We start from the raw sequence: 22,635 nt of genomic DNA on the forward strand, positions 1-22,635 counted from the left end.
ATATAAATAAAAAATTGCAAAAAAATGTTGTGAATTTTCATTACAATTGAAAAAAATCATCTTTAATAACTGAACTAAAATTTTGTAAAATTCCTGTGTTAAGTTGTATCCCATATTCCAATAAATAATCTGTAAAAAGTTTAACTTCCTACCTCAAATACTTTGTGAGGAAAGATGTAATTTATAAGCGTTATTTTAACATTGCAAGTATAGGGCGTTCCGGAGCCCCTTAAGAACGGTAAGGAGCACCAGAATCAGGTCACGGTACACATACGGCTTATTGTTGTTGCTGTGGTCTTCAGATGCAAAAGCGGCTTGATGCAGCTCTCCAGGCAGCACAATCCTGTGCAAGCCTCTCCATCTCTGCATTGCTACTGAAAACTACACTCATTCGAAATTGCTTGTTGTATTCGAACCTTGGCTCCGCCTACTTTCTACCAAATTTTCGAATCCTTGATGTCCTACCAGCAAATCCCTTCTTTCAGTTAAAGTGCACCAGAAATTTCTTTTTGATCCAATTTGGTTCAGTACCTCCTCGTTAATTACTCGATTAAAACAGCTGATTTCCAGCACTCCTCTGTAGCACCAAATTTCGATAACTGCTATTTTCTTCTTGTGTGAACTTCTTATCGTCCACGTCTCGCGTCCGCACAAGGTTGCACCCCACACAAATACATCCGGAAAAAGCTTCCTGACACATTTATGTTAGATGTTAACAAATTCCTCCCTTTCGGAAACGGTTTTCTCGCTATAGCCAGCCTCCATTTTATATCCTTCCTACTTCGGCCATCGTCAGTTATTTTGTTCCCTAAATAGCAAAACTCGTCTACCATTTTTAGTGACTCAGTTCTGACGTAACTCTTTCAGGATCACCTGGTTCAATTCGACTACATTCCAATATCCTTGTTTTAGTTTCGATGAAGTTCATCATATAACCTCTTGAAATTTCCTGACAGATTAAAACTGTGTGCTGGACCGAGACTCGAACTCGGGACCTTTGCCTTTCGCGGGCAAGTGCTCTACCGACTGAGCTACCCAAGCACGACTCACGCCCCGTCCTCACAGCTTTACGTCTGCTAGTACCTCGTCTCCTACCTTCCAAACTTTACAGAAGCTCTCCTGCGAATTAAATCTGTGCGGACGGGGCGTGAGTCGTGCTCGGGTAGCTCAGTCGGTAGAGCAATTGCCCGCGAAAGGCAAAGGTCCCGAGTTCGAGTCTCGGTCCGGCACACAGTTTTAATCTGCCAGGGAGTTTCATATCAGCGCATACTCCGCTGTAGAGTGAAAATTTCTTTCTAGATATAACCTCTTTTCCAGATATTATCCATTCTGATCAACTGTGAAGTTCATCATATAATCTCTTTTCCAGACACCATCCACTCCGATCAATTGCTCTTCCAAGTCCTTTTCTGTTACTGTCAGAATTACACTATCATCGACAAGTCTCGAAGTTTTCTTTCTTCATCTTGAACTTTAATAGTTCCTCCAATTTCTTTTCCTTCGTATCCTTTACTGCTTATTCAATGTACTGTCTGAATAACACTGTGGACGGGCTAAAAACATCTCTCAGTCCCTCCTCAACCATTTCATCCCTTTCATATTGATCGGCTCTGCAGAATGGTTTCTGCACAAGCTGCAAATAAAATTTCTGCCCCTGTATTTTGTAACTATTACCTCAAATATCAAAGAGAATAGTGCACTCAATACCGTAATGAGTTTCACTAAACGCACAAACGCTGTAAACGTAGGTTTACCATTTCTTAACCTGTCTTCTAAGTTAAATCGTAAGGCCAGTGCTGCCTTGCATATTCCTACATTTCTCCAGAGTTTAAAATGATCTTCTCCAAAGTCGGCTTTTCCCAGTTTTTCCACTCCTCTATAAATAATTCGTGTTAGTATTCTGTAAGCATGATCTCTTAAACTGATAATTTCGTAATGCTCACACCTATCAACACCTGTCATCTTTGTGACTGGAGTTATTACATCTTCTTGAAGTCTGAGGATATTTCGCCAATCTCATGTATCTTACGAGTCAGGTGGAATAGTTTTGTCACGAACAGCTCTCCAAACGATCTAAATAATTGTGAGGAAATGTCGTCTATTCCATGGGCCTTTCTTTGACTTGATAATTTCAGTGCTCTGTCAAATATTTCTTCTCAGTTTCATGGATCAGCCATTCTCGCCCGTTCCACCTACACAGTTGTCTCCAGCGTGTCCTGGGTTGTCCTCGATTTCTTTTCTTCCTTCAGTTCGTCATGCAATGCTGCCTTGGGAAATCAGATATTTTCTATTTTTTTTAGTGATCGGTCCAATTTTTCCCATTACTTAATATTTTACTTTGTATTGATTTTATATTTAGGTCTTTCCTAATATCTTCATTTCGTATCCTATCCCTCCTTGTACATCCTTTAATACTCCTTAAAACCTCATTTCTGCCGATTGTGTTTTACTCAGTTGTTTTCAAGTCGCAAAGCTTCGCTGCCATAAAGCAAAGTGGGTAAGGCTATTTTTGAAAGTTCTTTGAATGATCCCACATACAGCTTGAAATTTGCTAACTTTTTACTCAATGACCTTGTCCACATATAAACTTATGTCGCGGCGAAGATATTTTAAATTCGAAACTTGCCTTAAATCTCGTTTTCTACCACACTCATTTATCTGATTGAATCCTTTCCTGTAAAATACATAATTTTCGTTTCATTAATTGCGATTTTAAAAGGTGCGTGCATTTCCGTAACTGTGCCTCATTCACTTGAATCATTATTTGATCGTCTGCGTGTAAAACAGTGTTTGTGTAGATCACATATGACTTACTATCTGAAACGGTGTAAGATATAAGAACAAGTTCTTACTCTATTTTCATTTATTCGTTTGAAAACTAGCACGACTGAAAGTATGTAGGTACTGTGCTTGAATGCTTGAATGAATGCTTCCATAAGGCTTACAGCGTCGCTCGGCTACATATCAGTTTTTTTACCCATTGTGGTAATTGCCTGGTGTTTGCGTATCATATGATTTGCATTTATGGCCTTGAAAGTCAAGCCCACTTGAAAATTCTCTATGGCCGAAACTGGCCATGAAGAGTACAAACCTATACTTCTCAGCAAACACATAATCTTGATGAAAGTACTACGTCTCAGATAATTTATGACTGTGGACCAGAAACTGAAAAAAAGTAATTGTAATTAAATTAGCCCTTACTATCTTCTATGGTTTCGGTTCTTGGGAAGAACAGGCTGCTGACATTCAGGCAAGCTATTGCGAGTGCCCCCAGCTGAGTCAAGTCGTCATAGAGGCCACCACGTATTAATGTCCACTAATAGGGGTCCGTAATCTATAGTGTTCATCATGCGCTGTTTTAGTTAAGTTATCCGTACTGGACGATGTGGAAAATATTTTTGACGTACGCTAGTAAATTTTAACATTAATAGCTCTCGAATGATGTCATTGACTTTGTTCTTTTTGTGTGAAAATATATAGTTTTTCTCTAACATTGGAAAGATTCTTCGAATACAACTTCTATGTCATACCATGCGTCCAGCCTAGTAACAGGACAATATACAGGGTGTTTCAAAAATGACCGGTATATTTGAAACGGCAATACAAACTAAACGAGCAGCGATAGAAATACATCGTTTGTTGCAATATGCTTGGGACAACAGTACATTTTCAGGCAGACAAACTTTCGAAATTACAGTAGTTACAATTGTCAACAACAGATGGCGCTGCGGTCTGGGAAACTCTATAGTACGATATTTTCCACATATCCACCATGCGTAGCAATAATATGGCGTAGTCTCTGAATGAAATTACCCGAAACCTTTGACAACGTGTCTGGCGGAATGGCTTCACATGCAGATGAGATGTACTGCTTCAGCTGTTCAATTGTTTCTGGATTCTGGCGGTACACCTGGTCTTTCAAGTGTCCCCACAGAAAGAAGTCACAGGGGTTCATGTCTGGCGAATAGGGAGGCCAATCCACGCCGCCTCCTGTATGTTTCGGATAGCCCAAAGCAATCACACGATCATCGAAATATTCATTCAGGAAATAAAGGCGTCGGCCGTGCGATGTGGCCGGGCACCATCTTGCATAAACCACGAGGTGTTCGCAGTGTCGTCTAAGGCAGTTTGTACTGCCACAAATTCACGAAGAATGTCCAGATAGCGAGATGCAGTAATCGTTTCGGATCTGAAAAATGGGCCAATGATTCCTTTGGAAGAAATGGCGGCCCAGACCAGTACTTTTTGAGGATGCAGGGACGATGGGACTGCAACATGGGGCTTTTCGGTTCCCCATATGCGCCAGTTCTGTTTATTGTCGAAGCCGTCCAGGTAAAAATAAGCTTCGTCAGTAAACCAAATGCTGCCTACATGCATATCGCCGTCATCAATCCTGTGCACTATATCGTTAGCGAATGTCTCTCGTGCAGCAATGGTAGCGGCGCTGAGGGGTTGCCGCGTTTGAATTTTGTATGGATAGAGGTGTAAACTCTGGCGCATGAGACGATACGTGGACGTTGGCGTCATTTGGATCGCAGCTGCAACACGGCGAACGGAAACCCGAGGCCGCTGTTGGATCACCTGCTGCACTAGCTGCGCGTTGCCCTCTGTGGTTGCCGTACGCGGTCGCCCTACCTTTCCAGCACGTTCATCCGTCACGTTCCCAGTCCGTTGAAATTTTTCAAACAGATCCTTTATTGTATCGCTTTTCGGTCCTTTGGTTACATTAAACCTCCGTTGAAAACTTCGTCTTGTTGCAACAACACTGTGTTCTAGGCGGTGGAATTCCAACACCAGAAAAATCCTCTGTTCTAAGGAATAAACCATGTTGTCCACAGCACACTTGCACGTTGTGAACAGCACACGCTTACAGCAGAAAGACTACGTACAGAATGGCGCACCCACAGACTGCGTTGTCTTCTATATCTTTCACATCACGTGCAGCGCCATCTGTTGTTGAAAATTGTAACTACTGTAATTTCGAAAGTTTGTCCACCTGAAAATGTACTGTTGTCCCAAGCATATTGCAACAAATGGTGTATTTCTATCGCTGCTCGTTTAGTTTTTATTGCCGTTTCAAATATACCGGTCATTTTTGAAACACCCTGTATAAGCACGCACGTAACTAGGTTACGATTCATCTATTTATCTGTGCACTCAAAGTCCGTCAGTCTGTGTTCTGCTGTTGCGGAGGAAGCCATTTAGACTTTCACAACGTGTACGACAGTCGGAAAAGTGAATGTGGTTTACATTTATGGCGAATGTCGCGAAACTTTTAGGCCAGCTGTTGCGGTTTTATGTTGAAAGGTACCTTGATCGTACCATGCCCTCATAATTTGTCGTTGAAAACACTAAAAAATAAGCATAAGTAAACTGAAAGTGCGGAGAAATGTACGCCAACCAAAAAGAATGCCTTGACGTTTTCACCGCGCAAAGACTGTTCCATAAAATTTCGGGCGTTCAGCCGCATAGATTCAGTTTCTTCTTCTAATATTTCGGGTGAATACCGTCCAGCCATCTTCAGAGTGAGCCGAAGTGACTAACGGTCCAGCACTTGCTCCGTCCTTTTAAACTCGCGGACCGAACCACTGCGTATGCGGCCAAAGCTACACATGGCGCCAGAGACGTTGATAGGCGGCAAAGAGGTGTAGCATATGCATGGCTGCGCAGCCATAGATTTAATAGCGATGCATATGTTACACCTCTTTGCCACCTAGCAACAACGTCTCTGGCGCCTTGTGTAGCTCTGGCCGCATATGCAGTAGCTCGGTCCTCGGGTTTAAAAGGACGGAGCAAGTGCTGGAGCGATAGTCACCTCGGTTCACTCTGAAGATGGCTGGACGGTATTCACCCGAAATATTAGAAGAAGAAGCTGAATTTATGCGGCAGCATGATCGAAATTTTGTGGAACAAAAAGAATACCAACATTTTGGCAGAGGTTACACATGTCCTCGTGTTACCACGAGTCTGCTTGAACGTGCAAATTATTATTCGTATTGTATGCCATAATTTCCTTGGTCCATAGTAAAAATAAATCTTCTCAGTTCAAGTTATATTCTCCAGATAAATTATAGCACCTTGAAAATTATAAGCGCAATAACCCGGTCCAGAATTAAGGAGGGTTTAGTGTATAAATCGTTTCGTGAATTTCAAAGAAGTTAGCATATCTGTGTCTGGTACTGGTAACAGAGAAGATAACGATCTACAGCTGGAATAACAACTAAATGTAGGTATCCTTTTCAGATCTATCATCAATCATCATCTTCATTTCAAGTATGAGGTCCCCCTTTTTTTGTTGATTACTGTACCTACCGCTACCTCGGTCTTCCTGGACTTTTCGCGTGCCACCGCGGTTAAAGTATACCATGGATGGCAAAATAACTCTATCCAAAACCGGATTCGAGGCACGTGTGATGCACCACGGCCCGTGCATGTCAGGGATGAACGACGGCTGCGGAGATGTGTACGGACGAATAGACATTGCTACTTTCATTTTATCCATACTGGATGAGAGGTCGTGGTTGTGAATGTCAATGTTAAAAAACATGTCGGCTCAACCACTTGTTTATTGAGTAAAACACTAAGATTGACGCGTTTCGGAAGTCAAGCTTCCATCATCAGAATAATAAAAAGTAAAAGAACCTGTTAAAACTCGCTAAAACGGGAAATGCACCAGGCACAATAAAACTGATAATAAAATTAAAACGTCGTGGCTACTTCCCTTGTTGCAGCCGTATCTTCCCAGGTGCATCTCCTCATGGTCGTCAAAATATAAAAAAACTCTAAAATGGTGTCGCCTAAGGTGTTCAGCATCTAACAACATGGCTCTCTCCTCCATCGTCGTAAACCGCCCGTGCGTCTTCGTTGATACCACACACCACGCAGCCAAACACGACACTGAAACGCGAGTGAGCTCACGCGCAAGAAAACAAGGAAGTCACAGAGATGTCTATACAAACAGTAACATATACAGGGTGAAAAGTATTTAAACAGACAAACTCTGAGAGGTTGTAGGGGACATCAAAACAAATATTTTTCCCTAATGTCATTTTTTCCTATGAGGATTATTTAAACCGGTGGAGGCCGTATTGCGCTCTTCAGTTGTTAGAGGCCGTATTACGATCTTCAGTTGTTAGAGAGCGTATTACGCTCTTCAGTTGTAGGCAACTGCTGTCCACCAGTGTAGCAGTGCATTGTCTCTGTTTACTAATGGAGCGATACACCTGGAGTGAGTACACTGATATGGTTGGTGCGTACTACGTAGCGCACCACAACGGACGAGCTGCACAGCGGGTTTATCAACAACAATATCCTAATCGTTGTATGCCACATCATACGACCTTTGCTGCTGTGTACCAACGTCTGCGGGAGACCGGGTCTTTTAGCAGATTACCTGGACAGGGACACCGTCGCACGGTAAGAACGCTGCATTTTGAGGAAGCTGTCTTGCAGCATGTGGAGCGGGATCCTTCAATCAGCACTCGTGCAATTGCACGTAACATGGGGACGAATGAGGCGAATGTAAGAACAGTCCTTCGAGAGCAATTGTTACGTCCATTTCACTTACAGCGTGTCCATAACCTGGAACCAGTTGATTATCCACCCAGAGCACAGTTTTCGCAGTGGTACCTGGAACAGTGTGAAATGCATCCTACATTTCCATCCTCTGTGTTGTTTACCGATGAAGCAACGTTCGGGCGTGATGGAGTCTTCAACATGCACAATTCGCATGTTTGGAGTGAGGATAACCCTGCTCGATCCCCAGATATGTCCACTCTGCACTTTTTTGTGTGGGGAGAGATGCGCAACCTTGTTTACGCAACTCCTGTTGCATCAGGAGAGGATCTGGTTGCCCGGATAGTAGCAGCACCAGCAGCAGGAACAATTCAGGATACTCCTGGGGTTTTTGCCCGTGTCAGACAGAACATGATGTGACGGTGTAACCTTTGTTTACGTGTCAATGGAGGCATTTTTGTAAATCTAATGTCACTGAAATTGAGTTGTGTTAATATGTTGTCTTTTGGTCATAAAAAAATGGAAAAGTGTTTGTCGGTTTAATTAATTTGCCGCCAGAGAAATCTTCCTCTGCCGGTTTAAAAACTCCTCGTAGGAAAAAATTGACACTAGGGAAGATACTTGTTTTGATGTCCCCTACAACCTCCCAGAGTTTGTCGGTTTAAATACTTTTCACCCTGTACATGTTCCATGGACCTCATGAAATGATGGTATCCTGCCAATTGCTAAAAATATAGTTACTAAAAGAAACCAGTGAAATGTTTAAAAAAAGTTATTTGTATCACCAGTTAGCTGTTCATTCAGTGTGTTCTGATAATCCATGCTATGTATCGTAATTTCCAGCTTTTCTAGTAGATCCAGCTTTTTGCCTTTGTCCTGTCTATGTAAAATAACGAGATCCTGATCTATTCCCAACATGGGGTCTCCCGTCTCCCAAATATACGTGGCTACAGCTGACTTTTCGAAATTATTAAGCCGGAAGGCAACGCTATGTTCTTTGTAACGTACTTTAAAGGACCTACCTGTTTGGCCTACATAGCTTGCCTTGCACGTGTTACACTGAATTTTATAGACCCCAGCTCTCTCATGTTTATCGCTTTCCCGCTGTAAATTATTTCTTAGTTTAAACCGCAGCGTATTATTGGTCTGAAAACCGGTATCAACTTTAAAAGGTTTGAAAATGTTAGCCACTTTTTGCGAAATATCACCGAAGTATGGTATTGTGAGTCTCGTAATATTATTTGCGGTATTCTGCCTTGCATTCGCGCCTTGTTTCTGTCGTATTAATTTATTGCCAACGTTTTGGTGATATACGTTAGCTCTGGCTAGTTGTTTCACGATGTTCAGCTCAGTCATTCTGTCTCCTTCATTCATAGCGACTCTAAAGGCTCTATCTATCAAAGATCTAAAAGCAGAAAGTTTCTGGCTGTTAGGATGGATACAAAATAATTTCTGCCATCCCAATAGCCAGAAACTTTCTGCTTTTAGATCTTTGACAGATAGAGCCTTTAGAGTCGCTATGAATGAAGGAGACAGAATGACTGAGCTGAACATCGTGAAACAACTAGCCAGAGCTAACGTATATCACCAAAACGATGTCAATAAATTAATACGACAGAAACAAGGCGCGAATGCAAGGCAGAATACCGCAAATAATATTACTAGACTCACAATACCATACTTCGGTGATATTTCCCAAAAAGTGGCTAACATTTTCAAACCTTTTAAAGTTGATACCGGTTTTCAGACCAATAATACGCTGCGGTTTAAACTAAGAAATAATTTACAGCGGGAAAGCGATAAACATGAGAGAGCTGGGGTCTATAAAATTCAGTGTAACACGTGCTAGGCAAGCTATGTAGGCCAGACTGGTAGGTCCTTTAAAGTACGTTACAAAGAACTTAGCGATGCCTTCCGGCTTAATAATTCCATGTTGGGAATAGATCAGGATCTCGTTATTTTACATAGACAGGACAAAGGCAAAAAGCTGGATCTACTAGAACAGCTGGAAATTACGATACATAGCATGGATTATCAGAACACACTGAATGAACAGCTAACTGGTGATACAAATAACTTTTTTAAACATTTCGCTGGTTTCTTTTAGTAACTATATTTTTAGCAATTTGCAGGATACCATCATTTCATGAGGTCCTTGGTACATGTATATGTTATCTGTTTGTATAGACATCTCTGTGACTTCCCTGTTTACTCGCGCGTGAGCTCACTCGCGTTTCAGTGTCGTGTTTGGCTGCGTGGTGTGTGGTGTCAACGAAGACGCACGGCCGGTTTACGGCGATAGAGGAGAGAGCCATGTGGTTGGATGTTGAACACCATAGGCGACACCATTTTAGAGTTTTTTTATATTTTGACGAATATGTGGAGATGCACCTTGGAAGACACGGCTGCAACAAGGGAAGTAGCCACAATGTTTTAATATTATTGCCAACTTTATTGTGCCTGGTGCATGTCCCATTTTAGCGAGTTTTAATAGGTTCTTTTACTTTTTATTATTCTGATGATGGAAGCTTGACTTCCGAAACGCGTCAATCTCAGTGTTTTACACTATAAGCAAGTGGTTGAGCCGATATATTTTTTAACATAGACGTTGCTACTGTTGAATAACTGACCACCCAGATGAATCATGGGGCTTCCAACAATGTCTCATGAATGACCTTTCAGTGAACGTTGCTGCGTATGGAGCTCGGTGGCAGGCGCCTGGTTCATGCACTCGCGCTGTCTGCTGTTCATCAGTAACAAAGGCAGGAGTTTGTACGACAGTACCGGAAATGGACATCCACTAAGTGGCTACAGGTAGCCTTTTGAGATGAATCACGTTTTATGCTGCATCGGGACAGACGCGTGCATGACTTGAAACATCCGGAAGCAAACATATAGTCCAGAGGGGGAAATCTTATTGTGTAGGGAATCTTTCTGTGACATGTCATTGTTGAGCTCGTCATTCTGGAAGGCACACTGGACCCTCGGCTCTATGGCTGCAACCAGCAGGACGATGCATTGTGTCACACAGCACGCAGTGTATGTGCGTGGCTCTAAAAGCACCAGGGTGGGTTCACCATGCTCCCATGGACACTAAACTCCTCGGATTTTACCTCAATCGAGACTTTGTAGGACCATCTCAAGCGGCCTGTTCGCGCCGTGGATCTGAACCGAGATACGGAGCGCAGCTGGCCAAGGAACTGGAGTCTCCGTGGCTCCACATGCGTGTCGGTACTTCCAGAACCTCACTGACCCTCTTCCTGCACATTGGCGTTGCATAAGGTGATTATTCAGGCTATTGACTGGTGGACGCATTAATGTGACAGGACCGTGTAGATCGCCAAATTGAAATGGTATCGCTTCTGTGTAATGGTGGACCAAATCGTTCTTCAGAATGAGATTTTCACTCTGCAGTGGAGTGTGCGCTGATATGAAACTTCCTGGCAGATTAAAACTATGTGCCGGACCGAGACTCGAACTCCAGGCTGCGGCTAAGCCATGTCTCAGCTATATCCTTTCTTTCAGGAGTGCTAGTTCTGCAAGGTTGGCAGGAGAGCTTCTGTAAAGTTTGGAAGGTAGGAGACGAGATACTGGCAGAAGTAAAGCTGTGAGTACCGGGCGTGAGTTGTGCTTGGGTAGCTCAATTGGTAGAGCACTTGACCGCGAAAGGTAGAGGTCCCGAGTTCGAGTCTCGGTCCGGCACACAGTTTTAATCTGCCAGGAAGTTTCATATCAGCGCACACTCCGCTGCAGAGTGAAAATCTCGTTCTGGAAACATCCCCCAGGCTGTGGCTAAGCCATGTCTCCGCAATATCCTTTCTTTCAGGAGTGTTAGTTCTGTAAGGTTCGCAGGACAGCTTCTTTAAAGTTTGGAAGGTAGGAGACGAGGTACTGGCGGAAGTAAAGCTGTAAGGACGGGGCGTGAGTCGTGCTTGGGTAGCTCAGTTGGTAGAGCACTTGCCCGCGAAAGGCAAAGGTCCCGAGTTCGAGTCTCGGTCCGGCACACAGTTTTAATCTGCCAGGAAGTTTTGAATCGTTCTTGTTAATTTCAAGTACTAATACGAACTAACTTATATCTCCTGCGTCGTCTTCGTCTCTGTAAAGAGGAACACAGATGACCGTCCTCAGAGCAATAAATATGTTTGTAATTACACAAATCTTGATACTTCTTATCAGACTGTGTATGACTTCGGACGAATGTTGGGATGCTTCGTGAAACAATGCCTTGTGTAATTCCCACACTAATAATGTTTGCAGTCGCAATGGTCCATTCGGCCCTAGGTTTTCTGTAGTTCCTTGCGAATGCCGGGGTGGCTCATGTCCTGCCCCACTGCTGCCCTACCCAAGCTTGTGTTCCATCCCAAATACATCGGAGAGATGGAAACGTCATTGACAACGAAAACCTGAGTCAGGCCTTGGGGAATGCTGTTATAGTCTGGTTGTTAATAGTTCCAGTCCGGGGCTGGCATAAATATTTTCACTTGTCACTACAAACTCTGATCATTATACGAAGTCTGCAAAATGGTTCCATGTCAGTACAACATTATCTACGGAGCGTACAGGTTGAATTTTCTGATTTTGAGAAGACAGAAGAAGCAATCTGTTTTACTTACTAAAAACATTCTAAAGCAAAGATCGAATAAATATTTCTTTATTCAAAACAATCGATTTCTACACCCTCTGCTATCGTCTTCAGATACTAAAAATCTTTTCTGTTGCTTTTATGTTGGACCTCACACAAAGATGTCAAGTGTTCTTTATCCACATGACAACTTGGCGTGAGACCTGAAGATGGCAGCAAAGTCTGTCGAAACTGGCAGTTTTAAATAAAGAAATATTTATGCTATCTTGACTTTACAATATTTTTAGGAACATATAAAGTGTCTCACAATTACGAGCGAAAACTAACACACGTGAAAGTATAATTGAATCAAAAACATCGCATTAAACATAGATCTGCAGACGGCCCGTTTGCGAGATAATTGACAACGAAAAATTACCAGCTGCCATCGACTTCAGCATAACGTATAGTCCTCGTAAACACGAATGTGTTTACAAAGTAAACTTTTCGATTAGGTGTACGTAAAGAAACTGTGTCTTTTAGACACAATTTGTGGGAGGTAACTGTTTTGCCATATGTGGCCTATACTAACCACCAAACTTAAAAAGGAAAAGGAAAACCCCTCACTAGCATGAATTATTTCAATGACTGTCTCCACAGGTAAGTAGCTCGAAGATCCGCAGTGACAGACTTACGTATATGGCTGAAAATTCTTATACTATGTAACCGTGAGGTCTGCTTAACTCTGGCACTTCGCCCCAGCTTTAAATACAATTAAAATGAATGGAATATGTTTCGAGAACGTAGTTGTCTAGTGAACACATGTGGAGGTATGGAACGAGTGGAGAGATTCATTGAAGAAGGACCAAGGAGGAGGACAGTAAAGTCCTAAAATTCCAGCTCTATTCAGACGCAATATAATGATCAACGTTCGTGCACAGGTTACAACGCTTCATGGATAAACACATTTCAGCAGACCGAGTGCTTTTCACCCTCACTGGATATGAAAATTACGAACTAGGTGTTGCCTGACTGTCTTCGAGGTAATATTGCAGACCTAAAACTTCGTCGCACAACAAATCGCCATCAATATCTGATTTCATGTTGACAGTTAACTTTTCTTGTAATTTAGAACACTGTCATATTAGTTCTTCTTTATTTTGGTCTTTTTATGTTAAACAACAAACTCCACTGCGCAGAAAAGTCTTACATCTGTTTAAATCGTTCTTTCATAAACATGTTGTCCAAAAGAACATTAAAAAACTGTACTTCAAATTTCTTTTTTGGACCAATTATTTGATTATCAACAATCTCTTCACACGGTCAGCGTTTAAAACGTCTTTGTAGCATTTTTGGTTTAAATAATGGCTGTGTCTCCAGATCCGACGCGATTTCAGTTGCTGTTACAATAGCGTGTTCGAAATCTGTTTGTTATATGTTTCGAAATAAGAGCAACATTTATCAAGGATATCGATGAACTCGACAAAGTTAATTGTAGGTGACTAACTTGCTTTGCTCACAAAGTTAATTTGAAATAGAACATCGTACCATGTCACGAGAGAAACAACAAGTGTTGTCGCTTCGTGTGACGCCGCAGCATCACTTTGTTTGTTAACGTCGGGTAATAGTCGTTTCACAACAGTTCCGACAAAACTGACGTCATTTTGACGTCACCCGCAATATCGACGACCGCATGATCGGCTATCGACTTTGTGACAATGAAGAATATGAATGTTACTGCTCCTCGATTCACCCGCAGCAATATAAGCTGTCCTCTTAGGTTCCTGCCCAACCATATACTCGGAAATCACTAAAAATTTATTTCTTCTTTCGTTCTCAGATCAAACTGAACGTAACTAAGATCCAGTACTGCAGAACATACTTGTGTTACATTCATGGGAAAGTAACAGGACGTGTTAACATCGCTAAAATGAAAAAAAAAAAAAGGCATGTAACCGAATGCGAACAAATAACTTTCGACTCCAGAAACCACAACTTCATTCATTACGCTATCACTTAACCATGCGAAGTTTAACTCCGGTCTTAGTTATCATATTCTATCTTGAAGGCTTGCACCGTTGATGCGTTATTAAGTGACATTTAATGATAATGGGGATGTGTTTGTGATAAATTCTCAATTCTCCGTTACACTGAAACGGCATACTGCAAATTATAAAACAAATATATCTCATTGTTAATTTGTAAATCATTAACGATGATAACCCACTCGCGAGCATTCTTATATGAAGGCATTAACTGTCGATAAATCATTATTCATAAAGATAAATATGGAACTTGTATTCCAGTAAATGTATTATATTATTGTCTTTTCTATTTAATCTTTCTTTTCTTTAATAATAAAGAAAAATTAAATAATGCAATTTTATTATAACAGTAATTATAATAAATCATTCCAAGAATGGCGTGTTTTTGTAAATCTCCGGTACACGCGCATGAAATCTTGTGAGAAGTCCGTATCGAATGCTAATGAAAGGCGATAGGCGATGATGCGAACGTCGATATTGGAGAAATCTCAGAGGGTTCATGAAAGGATTTACTGGACTGGTAAATTTGATCACCTTGAATAGATGATCGTATGTTTTTCATGCCTAATTGTTCAGAATCTAAAGTGATTCAATATCTGAAATACTTCCTTCGAATTTTCTTTTAGATTTTTGTGAATATCCGTATGTATTTTACTTTCTTCAAAAACTTTTTCTTTTACAGTCTTTCTTTTCCGATTTTCTGAACCAGAAAGCTTTTTTTATCTTTTCCTCCCTTCTGGCATGTTTTAATAATCTGGCAAATAACTGCACTGACACTGCTCGATTTCGCGATCACATCATTACACCTATAAAAAATAAAGAAAATAACTTATCAGTAGACGTAACTACGATAAAACATGAAGTAAAAGATAAATATGTTGTTCGGACTTAAAAATTAAAATATTGTCACAGTCACAACCATCGTTTCAGTCTCTATTATTCAGCCACGAAAACATGATCCCTGTCCCGACGCTTACTGTCAATTGCTGAGTGTAAATCGTAGCGCTGCCAACATATGCAGTCTAACAATGTGAGGCGCTGCATAATTCCGGTACGTATTCTTCCGTTGTGGCTTACTGTGTGTGAATGAACATGAGTGAAATTCTCGCGACTCCTCAAACGCAATGTGATACACAGCGAGGAGCGAAAAATAATTTTGAATGTGTGTGAGCGCTGCAGAGAAGAAAAGAAGTTGTATTAAATTATCCTTCTAAGCAATATGTGAAGCATACTGCGACATACATACAGTTTGATAATTTGCCCGAAATAATCCCGGAGAATCCCCCCCATACTCCTGGGAGGAAAAGATGAGCGTTTATTCTATGTATGCATTTGACAGACCACCGTGACTCATAGCATCCTCCATAGCACAAACTAGATATTAACGTTCAGTGTATTGACACCAAACTAGGCATGTTAGCCTAGCTGCATATTTGAATTACTTAACCTATTGAAAAGAGCACTGTCAAGGTACCAGTGTTACAGTTACTGTCACGAGAAGTATTTGTTCTCTTTTTGAGAGTGAGTTGCAGGCACTGACAAGGAGCAAACTTATAATATTCAAACAAAAATTGAGATTTCTTGAATGTGGAAAATTATACAAGCCAGAACAATCTATCTTGAAACAAGAAAATCCTTTTCTGCAATGATTTTTCTGGTAGCACTTGCCTCACAGATGATACAAACTGTCTTCACCCCTCTATTAAATCAAAAGTGAACAATATGTCACAAATGCTAGACATTTTCCCCATTTGCAACTCTATTTTATAATGTTTAACCAACGTTTGTAAGTCAAGTACGCAAAATGCAATTAATAACAGCAAGACAAATGCTACAACTTCAATCTATGGTTGTTGTGTAATTGGTGTTCACTTGGTTTATCAAAGTTATTTTGTATGGAAAATCGAATTACAATAAGAAACAATTTTATTGTTACCAACATGAGAGCAGAAACGTTCACAAGATGAGCTGAACCCCATTCACGTGGTTGGATGGTGGCTGGTGACAGGTGACCAGTTGCCTGTGACTGCTGTAGTGCGAGGAAACATTCAATTAATGTAAACTGTTCTGATCTTCACACAGTCTCATGTCGTTTCATGGAAGGTGTTGCTATTACTAGTAGGTTAAAAAGTGAAGCAAATTATGTTTGAGATTTCATCAGAATGTTATCTTCAGCAGTTAAAAAGTTAAAGGAATGAGTGGACTCGAACTTGCTATTTTGCATCTATACTGTGTGACGTTTAAATCACTAGACCAGAAGTAGGTACAGGCAACAGCTCGAGCAGAGGTCAACACTTCCTCCAAACACTTCCCCACACATCTGTGCTCCTAACCCCCTTACATTCTTTCCTCCCCCTCCCATCTCCCCTGCCACTGGCATCTACACCCTCCCCCCTCCCTCCTCCCCCACCTTTTCCCCTTTTTGGCAGGTTCCCGGAGTCGTACACGTATAGTGAACTTCCGCGCGCCGGAGATCATCGCTTAGTGTTTGTGTGTGCCGTCGTGTTCGTGTCCCAGTGTTCCAGCGTTTCATCGTTTGTGCTCCAACTTTCGCGTGTGTCATCTCTGTGCGTGTCCACGTTTCTGAAAGTTTTTATTTTGGACACTGCGCCCGTGAACGGCTCCGTGTGTTTTAATTTTGTATGTTTACGTTTGTATATCCGCCATGTCTGTTCTGAGAGTGTCTGCTTTTGTATCATTAATCTTATCTGTGGGCGAAGAGCGGCGTAGTTTGCCGCTGCTGGCCTACCTGTATCAGGTGCGAAAATAACACTAAAGAAAAAAAAAAAAAAAAAACACCTCTGTGCCTGTTGCCTGCACGGTCGCCCAAGCCGGCCGCGGTGGCCGTGCGGTTCTGGCGCTGCAGTCCGGAACCGCGGGACTGCTACGGTCGCAGGTTCGAATCCTGCCTCGGGCATGGGTGTGTGTGATGTCCTTAGGTTACTTAGGTTTAAGTAGTTCTAAGTTCTAGGGGACTTATGACCTAAGATGTTGAGTCCCATAGTACTCAGAGCCATTTGAACGGTCGCCCAAGTCGCTGACTGTTCCCTGCGTGATTCGCGGCAAGAGGCCAGGTTTTCGTGACTAAGTAGTACACATTATCATTTTTTTGAAAAGTAACAACATACCCTATTTAGTGTGGCGTAAAGTCTGGCCAATTACAGTAATATTCACGACTCACCAAGTATTGAACAGTTACAGCCAATGTTTAGATAGAAGTGTAATAAAACGAACTATTATTTCGTACCAATTATTCGTTACTAACTTCACAACTTCTCCACTTCAAAAAGTGTTTGTTAGGAGTTCCCCGCAAATCGTTCTCAGTTAGACAGGGCTATGTCGCACTCCGTAGCGCTGTACTTCCAAGGAGCTCCACCAGATAGCGATGACAACGTTTTCACAGTTCGACTTTAATCAATCATTTGTGTATAGACAGAGAGAGAGACACTAAGTACCACCCCCTTCCCCCACACTTTGCCTCCTACCCCTACAAACTCTCGTATGGGCGCCCTTGGTGACAAGATGGAGAACTGTTTCATTCATTCTTTCTCAATACCCATTCCTTTGATGACCTACTGCGCCTGATTATTTTTACTGGTTTTGTCTGTGGCTGCCGTCAAATAAGTGAGGTAAATATCATCGCGCTGCAAGCATCTATTATTATAGAGCTTCATTCAATAACATTTTTAGACATCTTCAAAACTCCGAAAATTTTGTAAAACGACTGTTTTTAACGTAATGTTTAACTACTACAAACATTGAGGTATTGTGGTTAATTTTAGACCCAATATTGTTCATCGTTGCTGTTTTTGTTTTAGACATGCGTTGCCGTGAGTGGCGCACCTAGACCTCGACGCCCTGGGGCCGCCATCCCCACCCCCTTAAAGCCGGCGCTGGCTGCAAGGAAGATCGGCACGGGCAGTCGTCATAGCTGCATCGAAAGTCCCTTTGTACGGCGGCCACGAGCCTTTCCAAAGCGAAATATGCCGCTCAGCATTCTAACTGGTCGGATCATCTCAAAGTTCGCTAGACCCGTCAAGACATACACTATGTGATCAAAAGTATCCGGACACCTGGCTGAAATTGACTTACAAGTTCCTGCCGCCCTCCATCGGTAATCCTGGAATTCAATATGGTGTTGGCCCACCCTTAGCCTCGATGACAGCTTCCACTCCCGCAGGCATACGTTCAATCAGGTGTTGGAAGGTTTCTGGGGGAATGGCAGCCCATTCTTCACGGAGTGCTGCACTGAGGAGAGGTATCGATGTCGGTCGGTGAGGTCTAGCACGAAGTCGGCGTTCCGAAACATCCCAAAGGTGTTCTATAGGATTCAGGTCAGGACTCTGTGCAGGCCAGTCCATTACAGGGATGTTATTTTCGTGCAACCACCCCGCCACAGACCGTGCATTATGAACAGGTGCTCGATCGTGCTGAAAGATGCAATCGCCATCCCCAAATCGCTCTTCAACAGTGGGAAGCAAGAAGGTGCTTAAAACATCAGTGTAGGCCTGTGCTGTGATAGTGCCACGCAAAACAACAAGGGGTGCAAGCCCCCTCCATGATTAACACGGCCACACCATAACACCACCGCCTCCGAATTTTACTGTTGGCACTACACTCGCTGACAGATGACGTTCACCGGGCATTCGCCATACCCGCACCCTGCCATCGGATCGCCACATTGTGTACCGTGAGTCATCACTCCACACAACGTTTTTCCACTGTTCGATCGTCCAACGTTTACGCTCCTTACACCAAGCGAGGCGTCTTTTGGCATTTACCGGTGTGATGAGCAGCCGTTCTACCATGAAGTACAAGTTTTCATACCTCCCTCCTAACCGTCATAGTACTTGCAGTGGATGCTGCTGCAGTTTGGAACTCCTGTGTGATGGTCTAGATACATGTCTACCTATTACACATTACGACCCTCTTCAACTGTCGGCGATCTCTGTCGGTTAACAGACGAGGTCAGCCTGAAAGCTATTGTACTGTACGTTATCCCTTCACGTTCCCACTTCACTATCACTTCGGAAACAGTGGAGTTAGGGATGATTAGGAGTGTGGAAATCTCGCGTACAGAAGTATGACCCAAGTGACACTCTATCGCCTGACCACGTTCGAAGTTCGTGAGTTCCACGGAGCGCCCCATTCTGCTCTCTCACGATGTCTAATGACTACTGAGGTCGCTGATATGGAGTACCTGGCATCAGGTGGCAGCACAGTACAGCTAATATGAAAAACGTATGTTTTTGGGGGTGTCCGGGTACTTTTGACGACATAGTGTATCCTGCAATTTCTACCCAGAGATGGACCACACTAGCAGACAAGTGACTGCAGATATTTTACGCTAGCAAATGAGCGGCGTGGTGAACACGAATATAGTGAATGAGAGGTGTCGTCACCGAAGCCGACGCCTTTCAAGTATAACCTAAAATTCTAAGTAATAAATGGTGTTTCTGAGGCAACATAACAGACATTTACGGCTGCAACATTAAATTTCTCGAAATCTTCCGTCTATTTCCATATCGATCCTTCTACTAACAGCGAATGGACAAAAATAAGAAAACATTAAAAACTCTTCGCGTTACTGTGACTAATACGGTACAGGATAAGCGTTGGTATTCAACACAGCATCCAATCGTCTCGGAATGGAAAAATACGCACCCTGTATGGGTTTCAATGTAATCTTGTATCATTCTTCCTGCAAACTAGTGCAAAGTTCAGGTTACGATGATGGAAGTGGATAAGGATTACGCACCCTTGTCTCCAAAGCAGACCACACAGGCTACAAAATACTGAGATCTGGTGAGTGTGGTGGCCATGGGATGTGTGAATACTCATGCTCGTTCTCGCAAAAACACCCGCTGTGTTTTTAATTTATCAGCGTTCTTCGTGTGATTCTGGTTTGTCTTTTAGATATTTTCCTTGTCTTTACTAAAATACAGGGTGAGGCAGTTAAGACAGGCCACCTGAATTAATCAGCCACTGTTAGTGATAGAAGAAAATCTCTCAAACAAAAGCTGCTTCGCTTGAAGCAAGACGTAATGTTGTGTCCATCTTTTTTTATCGGTTGAAGTGTACAGGAAATATGATAGTAAACTTTGATATTTTAGCCGGCCTCGGTGGCCGTGCGGTTCTAGGCGCTCCAGTCCGGAGCCGCGCTGCTGCTACGGTCGCAGGTTCGAATCCTGCCTCGGGCATGGGTGTGTGTGATGCCCTTAGGTTAGTTAGGTTTAAGTAGTTCTAAGTTCTAGGGGACTGATGACCACAGCAGTTGAGTCCCATAGCGCTCAGAGCCATTTGAACCAATTGATATTTTAAATTGATTGGCATGTCGTATTACTTATATTTACATTTGAAATCGCGTGTAATGCATTAGGTTCTGTTAGGTTTGGTTATGTATGAGGCTCCGTTAATCGTGAAGTATCACGACAGCTAGAGTATGTTGCTACTTTAGTACGAAAGTTACATCGAATGTAAACAACATCCCACTGCCTGAAGGATTCTTGTGTTTATCTGTTGCATGAAGACCATTAGTCTGTAGTTTGCTGTCGTAGCGAGTAGACGACGTCTTCATAAAGTTATCAGATTTTGACAATGTTCTACGAAAAAACTGAGAAAGTTGACGTGGGTTTTATTTACGGCGAATGTCGCCAAAAAATGAGAGCAGATGAGAGGTATCCTGATCGTGCAATACCTTCGCAATCTATCTCTGCGAACATAATGCAAACATTTCAGGGAACAAGAAATATCGATAATAAGAAACGTAGTGGATCAAATCAGCAACGAATGAGCGACATGCAATTGGCGTCTTAGCAGCTGCAGCACCCAGTCCACGTGTTAGCACAAGACAGTTCGAACGCGAGGGCGGTACCAGTCAACGAAGTGTTCTGCGAATACTACATTACAGCAGATTCCACCTATTTATTTACTTATTTATTTATTTATTTATTTTCGTGTTCCATAGATTCTTGATGCGAGTATCTTCACTAGGATGTACAGCGTGTCAGATTGTTACAGTAATAACCATATCTACACAGTCATGAGGCTTACAAACTAAATCACATATAAACAGGCACATGAGATTGAAATGTTTAAACAGCCCAGATTATAGTAGTAATAATGATTACACAAACAAATTATAAGTCTTACATATCAATTGATAGGCCAGTGCTACATAGTCAGTCCTTATAAGAAAGCTTAAAATTAAACACATTGTACTAATTGTTGCACACTGTTAAAAAATGCGTCTAAAATAGAAAGAACTATTCAAAAGATAAAGTTTCAGCTGTTTTCTGAATTTAGTCATACCCCAGTGACAGATTTAACATGAGATGTAAGTTTATTGTATACTTTTATGCATCAATAATGTACCCCTATCTGTACCATGCTGAGATTTATTATATCTTCATCATGTTTACTTCTTGTATCATGATCATAATATTCACTGTTTGTTTTGTATATTGTATGGTTATTGTTAACAAAGCACATCAGTGAAAAAATGTACCTAGATGGAATGGTGAGGATCCGGAGCTGTTTGGATAAGTTTCTGCAAGAGCATCTGCGGTGCACTCAGGCCATAATTCTGATGACTCTTTTCTGTGCAATGAAGACACTGTTTGCTCAGGACTGTTTACCACAAAATATGATTCCATATGTCATAAGTGAATTGAAATATTCTAGGTACGCAGCTTTAACTGTTTCCAAGTCACAAACATACGAAACTGAACGAATGGCAAATGCTGCTGAATTCAGTCTCTTACATTGGTCATTGACGTGAACTGACCAGTTTAGATACTTGTTCATGTGTAATTCCAGGAATCTGCAAGATTCAACCCTCAATATTTCTTTGTTAGCACATTTTATTTCAATATTTTCCATACCAAATATCACTTCATCAAGAGCTCCATTGCGATGACTTTTGACCAAGGGTATAATTCCCTGAATAGGCGCTACGGGAACAGATGAAACATCATTTTCAAACCGTGGGCACAGTAATCTTCGCAAAATGTGCTACTGGTCCTCTGAAAACTCACAGAAGCTGAGAGAAGTGGACAAACAAAGGCCTCGGTCAGTCAACATGTTGTGTGGCCTTCTAAATAATCAAATTCTTTGTTCCTATTTTGTCGATGGGAACTTCAGTGTTGCGAGATACTTTGATTTCTTAACAGAGGTACTGCCACTATTACAACAAGGCATCCCACTGAGCATGCGATAAGTCATGTTGTACCAACCGATTGACGTCCTGTACTATCTGCACATAGAATTACAGCGGATCTGAACAACAGATTTGAAGATCGTTGGACCGGTCGGCCTGGCAACACAAAATGGGCTGCACGCTCGCAAGACCTAACACCTATGGGTTTTTACTTGTGGGGTAAACTGAAACATCAAGTTTACAACGAATACCATCCACTCGAGAAGACATGAAATATCGTATTACACGAGCGTGTTCTACTGTTAACTCGCATGAAACTCAACGTGTAGTACTGTTCACATCCAATCGTTTAACAG

At 42.0% G+C, this 22,635-nt stretch overlaps 1 non-coding gene across 1 annotated transcript; it reads left to right on the forward strand.

The window, feature by feature from the left end:
* Positions 1–1,155: 1,155 nt before the first annotated feature.
* Trnas-cga (transfer RNA serine (anticodon CGA)) lies at positions 1,156–1,230 on the forward strand. The gene has a single exon. It is a non-coding gene; the product is annotated as a tRNA-Ser (tRNA).
* Positions 1,231–22,635: the final 21,405 nt, after the last annotated feature.

The sequence above is a fragment of the Schistocerca serialis genome, chromosome 9 (genome assembly GCF_023864345.2).
Source record: "Schistocerca serialis cubense isolate TAMUIC-IGC-003099 chromosome 9, iqSchSeri2.2, whole genome shotgun sequence".
NCBI classification, from domain to species: domain Eukaryota; kingdom Metazoa; phylum Arthropoda; class Insecta; order Orthoptera; family Acrididae; genus Schistocerca; species Schistocerca serialis.